This window comes from Salvelinus namaycush, chromosome 18 (genome assembly GCF_016432855.1).
Source record: "Salvelinus namaycush isolate Seneca chromosome 18, SaNama_1.0, whole genome shotgun sequence".
NCBI lineage: Eukaryota > Metazoa > Chordata > Actinopteri > Salmoniformes > Salmonidae > Salvelinus > Salvelinus namaycush.
In genome coordinates, this window is record NC_052324.1 from 3988998 (window position 1) to 3997165 (window position 8168).

An 8168-nucleotide genomic window follows, 5' to 3' on the forward strand; every position below is an offset into this window, starting at 1 on the left:
CCTTTCCAACAAGTCAGTTTGTCAGATGTCTGCCCTGCTAGAGCTGCCCCGGTCAACTGTATCTGCTGTTGGAAAAAGGCGACATTGTTGTCCTGCTTTTAGAATATCAGGGTTTATTCTCAGATGTGCCAACTCAGACAAATGTACTAAAGCATGACATTGACGTTTCGGACTCTGCCCTAATCAAACAACATGCCAATCGAGTGAATCCTAAAAAGAGAGCGAAGCTCTACAGTGAGGTGGAGTTCATGCTTGAACACGGCATTGCACAACATGGCAACAGTACGTGGAGTTCTCCCTGTATTTTAGTACCTAAGCCGGATGGGTCTCTACGGTTTTGTTTCGATTTTTAGGAAACTCAATGCCGTTACTTATTGAATCAAGACATTAAAGCTTTTAATTTGTTATTCATTTCTAAGATGTTCTACAAACCAAATTTCACTTTGACATTATGGGGTACGGTGTGAAGATCAGTGACTCAAAATGTCTATTTAATACATTTTAAATTCAGACTGTAACACAAAATGTGGAAAAAGTAAAGGGTTGTAGGTAGGTACTGTATTAAAGTCAGTGCCGGTTCCAGGCATAAGCAACATTAGCGGTTGCTTATATTTTTTCCCCGAACTGAATCAGGTCTCAATTTACTATTGAGTGTAAGAATATTACACCAGGCGCAACTTCAAAATTTCTTCTCCACACACCTTGGAAGAGATATTAAAGGGGGAGGGGAGAGCTCCGCTGCTGCTGAATAAGTGGATAAAGAGATAAAAGCCAACGGAGGCAAAGCAGTGGCTAACTATGGTGGGTAGTTTGGACATAGTTATCTTCCTTCATTCGATATTTTACACATGGTTCAAGGTAGCCTCGTGTGGCCATCCTTCTGAATCCTGTTTGGAGGCCTGGAATCTGAGGCTAAGTTCATGGCTATGTAGGCAGTTTGCACGTTTAAGGGCAGTATTACAGAGCCTTGATGCAGTCTCAAATTCCATCCTTCCAGTGTCCAATTTCACCTCTTTATGTTTTTTTTTAGCCCTCATTGAAACTACCAGGGAATTGTACTGTAGACCAGGGGTTCCCAAACTCTGGGCCCCCCTTCCAGCATTGGGGAACATCCCACGCCTCCCCCATCTATTTCTATGAGCACAAGTACAGTTCATGAGACAAACTGTTCACTCCCTTCTTGTTGGGGGAGAGAATTTTGCAGGTTTAAAGCTTATTTCTTGCATTTCTACACATTTTGTCATGGTGCAAAGAAAATGTTGCAGTTTTAAAGCAAATTTTCTTGCAATTCTATACACTTTTCCATGCCTAATGTGTATTCGTGTGATATTTGAGTGACAAAAAAATTACAACAATATCTATGGGCTAAAAAAACGAAATTAAAAAAACTTTAGCTGACATGGGCTAGTTGATCTGGACATTTCTGACAAGTTATAAATAATTCAAAATCAAATCAAATGTTATTAGTCACATGCGCCGAATACAACAGGTGTAGACCTCACAGTGAAATGCTTACTTACGAGCCCCTAACCAACAGTGTAGCTTCAAATAGAATAGAGAATTGAATGACAAATATAGTTGTGGTCTAAGTAGTAATGAGATTGACCAGGGCCTGTATCCATAAAGTGTCTCAGAGTAGGAGTGCTGATCTATGTTTAGGTCCCCCCTGTCCATATCACCCTATTCATTAGGATCTGAAAGGCAAAACTGATCCTAGATCAGGATAACCACCACATAGTGATCGTTACTTGTATTTCTTATTCTTATCCGTATTTTTTTAAACGGCATTGTTGGTTAGGGGCTCGTAAGTACGCATTTCACTGTGAGGTCTACACCTGTTGTATTCGGCGCATGTGACTAATAACATTTGATTTGATTTAATGCAACATTCGTTCCCTGTATTTCAGACCTCATCCATAGAGTTCACCTGAGAGGCTCCTTGGTCACTAGAGCTGCCTGGAACCACATGAAGAACCAGACGTTTGGGAGGTAATGTACTGTACAGTAAAGGTAAAGGGTCAGACCCAGCACCATGTTGCCTATGTAAAAGGAACTAGAGCAGACTCCTCTGCTGAAATCCAAATTACCCCCTAGGCACTCCTGTAGGGATAGGGATAAGCAACAAAGCAATTGCTTAATCTTGCCTTCTGATAGCTTGGTTTGAATTCTCACCAAATTGCTGTCACCTATTCAATCGAGTGCCTATGGGTTGATAAGCCAGTTAGTACATACCCATACAGTTAGTACAAATCCATATTGGGCTTTACAATCATTTACAAAAAGACTTAGAAATCTATTTCAAATTACAAAAAATAAAATGACAGTAAGGATCTTTAAAAAGAACAACACGCATTACAACCAAACCAGACAGGCAAATTCAGGGCAGCTAAGACAACCCAAGCCAAGGACAAATTGCCTTAAATCTACAGTTTTATATCAACCATAGCTGAATGGATCTCTTTACCAATCCATATTTCTCAGGGGAAAAGTAAATCCACCTTCAAGAAAAAAATAAAAGAACATCTAATGCGATAGACCATATGACTGGACAGGAAATAAAAAGCATCAACTGAATGTTAAATGTGTTTCCTGTCAGGTATTTTAATTGTCTGTATTGTCTACTTGTTGAATGTTTGTGAAGTCTTGATTTATGGTTGTTTGTAATGTCTTGTTAATTGGTGTTGAACCCCAGGAAGATTAGCTAGCGTTACGGCATTAGCTAATTGGGATCCTAATAAAAATTTAAAAAATAAATAAATATTGCTTTTCAGAAAGCAATTAGGCAATGACAGGTGCAGAGTATAGAGCAGGGCTAGGCAACCCTGGTCCTGGAGTGCTGCAGACACTTCATGTTTTTGATTTAACCGACCTGGAAGACCAGGTGTGTTGAATTTAGGCTAATCACTGAATTGATAAATTAGCTCAGTTGGTCAGGGCTGCGTTCAGTACATAAACACGTAATAGAACGTTAAATTGATCGGAAACGGTTCTGTACTGAAGGACCAGTTGAATAACGGGGTTGGGTTGTGGGTTCAAAATGCCCTGCTGCCCTTTAAATACGTCACTCATTGCTTCAAGCCACAACTCGGCACACCCAGCGAACGGCGCAAACGTATCGCAGTTTTTTTCCAAAAACGTACAAGAACAATTTGGGAAAACGTGTCGTTCAGTACAAACCGTACCGTAGAGTAGCAATTGTTAAAGCCAACTGAACGCACCCCTGGTGTGGTGCTTAGTACCTGCGGCACTCCAGGAATAAGGTTGCCTATAGAGCATAACTTTCTACATCTGTTGCAGGTTTTAGCACAGGTGGGCCCTTCCTTTACGGATTCATATAGCAAAATCCATCCATATGATCCCCTTTGATTTGCAGCAATGGCACCAAGAATGAGTGACAAAACGGCCCTAAAAATGTTTTGTTTGTGGTCGTTGTTGACTTTTTGCAGGCAGTGAAGCGGTCTGATTTCTTTGCAGTTGCTGTGTCATATTGTGTTTTCTTGTTATTGCTGTCATATTGTGTTTTCTTGTTATTGCTGCCCGACTGCACCAGCCGTGGCACATTGATTCAACACTGTCGCACTGAATTAAACTGACATTTCACGGTGCCCTGTCTGTGCCCAGGATCATTATGACATCATTGGCTGCTGGCATCTATGGCCATTTTTGGGCAGGCGAACTACAGCGCGGCGAAGCTGGGACTGGCCAACACCCTGGCCATCGAGGGTCAAAAGCACAATATCCACTACAACACCATCACCCCGACCGCGGGCTCACGCCTCACAGAGACTGTTATGCCCCCAGGTCAGAGGAGTCGCTGAGAAACGGCTCTAAACATAGGCTGAGCAGCACACATTACTGTCATCTTATTAAGGCTCAATAATTTGAGTTGATCTGTTGCATAATTATGCAATATTACATGTGTTACAATTAATATCGACATGTAAATGTGATACTTGAAGTCACCTGCTATTGTCAAACAAATGCAATCATACACTCTGAAAAATGACCTTGTTGATTTGTGGATTGAGCATTTACTGAGGCGTCGTAGATTGTTTTGATGCCTCTGCATGGCAGACTGGCATCTGTAATTTTCTTCTTGGCACCTGCCACATGATGTCCTTTTATACCCAGTATGAAAGTCAAGTGTGATATTGTCCCATATGTCAGTCACCTTGATTTCCCTAGAGTTTAAGAGACAGATTAAATAAAAATAATGTTTGATATCAAAACAAAGGGCTGGCTTATCATCATGATTTGTATACTCTGTCATGTCATAATATTAGCAACTAACTACTATACTTTTTCTGTCATAGATCTCTTGGAGTCCTTGAAAGCCGAATACATTTCCCCCTTCTTCTATGGCTGTCATGAGCAGTGTCAAGAAAATTGAGGCCTGTTGGAGGTTTGTAAGAGAAATGTATCACATGTTCACTATGCCTTTCGTCTTACTCTGAATGTTTACTGATTATTCTTTTGATGTTCTCTCCCTGTTCAGGTTGGGGCTGGCTGGATTGGAAAATGTATGTAGAATTTATTATTCTCCTTTGGGAGTATTTGCATTGTTCTACAATATTCAATTTCCACAAATGTGCGTGTGTGTGTAGTGCGATGCGAGCGTTCCCAGGGCCGCATCGTGAGGCACAAGAACCAGGGCATGTCTCCTGAGGCAGTGCGAGACCAGTGGGACAACATCTGTGACTTCACCAATGCCACCAAACCTGCCAACATCAGTGGTAACAAACTCACGCAGCCCTTAGACCATAACACCTACGCCATATTTAGCCTCTGCCAGATGTGTTACTGATAATTGCCATTGACTAATACATGGACATATTGAATTCAAACCAACATACGTTTTTTCAAACAATAGTGCAAAATGTAGAAAATTAATAGGTAGATTTAAATCAAACATCTGAATAATATTCCACCGGCAGTGAATGCCAGAACTCTTTTGATGTTGTAACCATTGAGGCACTGTACTGAAACTGATTTTATGGGAGAAGGTCCAAGTTCTAAACAGTATGCTGAAGTGTAAACAAAGATAGAGGAGCATCAGGGCACAAACCGATGAGAGAAAAGAGACAACAAGCTAGCTTTCCAGTGAACAAACACATTGGCTTGTGCTGCTATGACACGGAATGTAAATTACACCACCACAAGTCTTTGAACAAAGGGAAACGTACAGTACAGTATCTAGCGCTGCAGTGCGCCTTAGGGGTCAGGCAGAGACGAGAACATGGCAAGTGTTCATCATTATTCTCTCTTCTCTCTCCCTCGGCTTGCCCTTGGATGTGCAGCAGCAGCATGGGGGTGGCAGTCTCCCAAAGTCTCCCATTACCATGACTTTGTAGTGCTCTTTATTTGTACCTTTTATAAGAGTACTTTGTTCTATAACAGCTTTATTGAGTGACTGTAATTAGTCTCCTCTCTTCCCTGTTGCCGGTTAAGAGTCACTGGCCACGTTGGTGGAGGTGCTGTCGGGAATCGTCCCCAACCCCACCAGCGCTATTGCCGCCACTGCTGCATCTGGGATCAGTCCTGTGAGTGGAGAGGTCAACCGTACTGGGCTGGAATGAAGTGACATTGTGCCTGTTGGTGACAGATGGCCCCATAATGATGCTCTGTGATCTCCTACTGTGGACCAATGTCTTCAAAGACACATGTTTGTCTGTTTGGAGTGTCTTTCTGAAGCCAAGTGGCCAAGTCAAACTCTCTCTGGCTGATGTCAGTCAGTGTGTCCCCAGTTGGCCTACAGGGTCTGGTTCTGTCTAAAGGCAATGATGAGTCACATCATGGCTCATGTCACTTCATACTGTGCTGATTTTAGCTGTGATTCCCCTTCAGATGGAGGCGGTGGGACAGAAGCTTCCACTCCCAAGCTCAGTGCATCCTGTACGACCTGGGAGTGGGCCTGTCCACCAAGGACGACGAATACCTCAAGTTCCTGTATGAGGGCCACGAGGACTTCAGCTGTCTGCCTACCTTCGGTGTCATCCCCTCCCAGGCGGCCATGATGTAGGGCTGGGTTTCCGTGCCTGGACTCAACTTTGACCTCACCAGGGTAAAAGCTCCAGGAAACAGTCATCCGACACAGTATTGGCAACCATCTATTGGTTTAACACACTGAATAGCACGTATAGTGTTGCTGTTTGCGCACAGTTCATTCAGTGGGCAAATCATGCATTTTGATAGCTTAAAATGTTCTATTGCTTGAAATGGAATGGGAAATGCTAACTGAAACCGCTATGTAATTATCTATGAACTCACCTTTGTTCGTTCTGATATTGTCACTCTCTCGCAGTTGTTGCATAGAGAGCAGTAGCTGGAGCTTTTCCATTACCCACCTTGGGTATGTCCCATTACAGATTCTAAGTATCTCTGAGCACAACATCATTTTCTGCTGACAAAAGCCTGTGATTTGAAATAGTTCTGTCTGCATTTGCAGGAATCTGACCTCTCAGGCTGCAGTCGCAGATGTGTTAGACAAAGGATCTGGAGCAGTCATTCTGGATGGTTAGTTGTGTAACTCTTCCCTTTCTCTGATAATTAGAGGGAAAAATTGTGTTGAGCTTCTGTTGCGGTATATATTGAGAATGACTATTTTTGGTTGATGTTCAGCAGGGTTGCATGAGATGAGTAGAGAAATGACTCGGTGGGATTAATGAATTAAACAAATAGCGGAGGAATTTAAGAATGGAAGGTAATCAAATACATGCAATCTAGATATTCTTTCAGAAAAAGCTGAAAGAATATTTTCTCTACGTGTCGTGTGGATGGTCTTTATAATTTCTCATTATTGGTGACTCTGAACATTATGACAACATAGCTGTCTTTCTCCACAGTCCACACGTACAGTGGGAAAGAGTTGGTGTTCTACAACCAGTATTCACTGTTTATCGTGGGGGCTGATGGCTTTGGAGGAAAGAGAACATCTGATAATGGTAACTCTTCCAATCTGTGACATTTCAGAAGTACAATTATTTTTCTAGAATTAAATGGTTGATACCTACCATCTTCTTTAACCTCTCTTGGGTAGGGGGCAGTGTTTTCACGCCCGGATGAAAAGCGTGCCCAAAGTAAACTGCCTGTTACTCAGGCACAGAAGCTAGGATATGCATATAATCAGTAGATTTGGATAGAAAACACTCTAAAGTTTCTAAAACGGTTAAAATTATGTCTGTGAGTATAACAGAACTGATATGGCAGGCGAAACCCCGAGGACAAACCAACCCCCCCAAAATTCAGCCTACCACTGTTTTCAATGGCTGTCACTTTTATTAAAAGGCGAAATCCTCCCAGATTGCAGTTCCTAGGGCTTCCACTAGATGACAACAGTCTTTGAAAGAGTTTCATGCTGGTTTTTGGAAAAATTAGCCAGAAATTGTAGTTTTTCTAGGTGGCTCCCATTTTGGCTCTAGTGTTTCCAAGCACGTGGAAGAAAGCGCATTCTTTGGTATTTTTCTCCGGGAAAGACAATAACGATTCTCTGTCTTAAATTTGATAGTTTATTTACGTATTAGGGTACCTAAGGTTTGATTATAAACGTTGTTTGACTTGTTTGGAAAAGTTTATTAGTAACGTTTGGGATTTATTTTGTATGCATTTTGATGGAGGGAAACTGGGTGGATTATTGACTGAAGCGTGCCAGCTAAACTGAACATTATCGAACAAAAGGACCATTTGTGATGTATCTGGGACCTTTTGGAGTGCCAACAGAAGAAGATCATCAAAGGTAAGGCATTTATTATATCGCTATTTTTTACTTTCGTGGCGCACCTGCCTGGTTGAAATATGTTTTTGATGCTTTTGTATGCGGGGCGCTGTCCTCAGATAATCGCATGGTATGCTTTCGCCGTAAAGCCTTTTTGAAATCTAACACAGCGGCTGGATTAACAAGAAGTTAAGCCTCTGCTTAATGACTAAAATGTAAACATTTATATGTCCTAACTATGTCTTTAAACTACTGCTTTTTCCTGGTCACTACCATATCCCTCAGGTTCGCTTTGTAAAGCCAGTGCTACCGGGCCAGTCCCTACAGACAGATGTGTAAATAAAGGAAACATAATTCACATTGTGCAAAGTAAGCAGTTTATTTACGTTGTGCTAGAAGTTAGTAGCGATCCATTGAGAATGATAGAATGACCCAAATGAAGTCCAGGAATCTCTTT

The 8168-nt window shown here is 41.8% G+C and overlaps 1 pseudogene; it reads left to right on the forward strand.

Annotated features, from left to right (window-relative positions):
• Positions 1 to 848: 848 nt before the first annotated feature.
• LOC120063509 lies at positions 849 to 6961 on the forward strand (annotated as a pseudogene).
• Positions 6962 to 8168: the final 1207 nt, after the last annotated feature.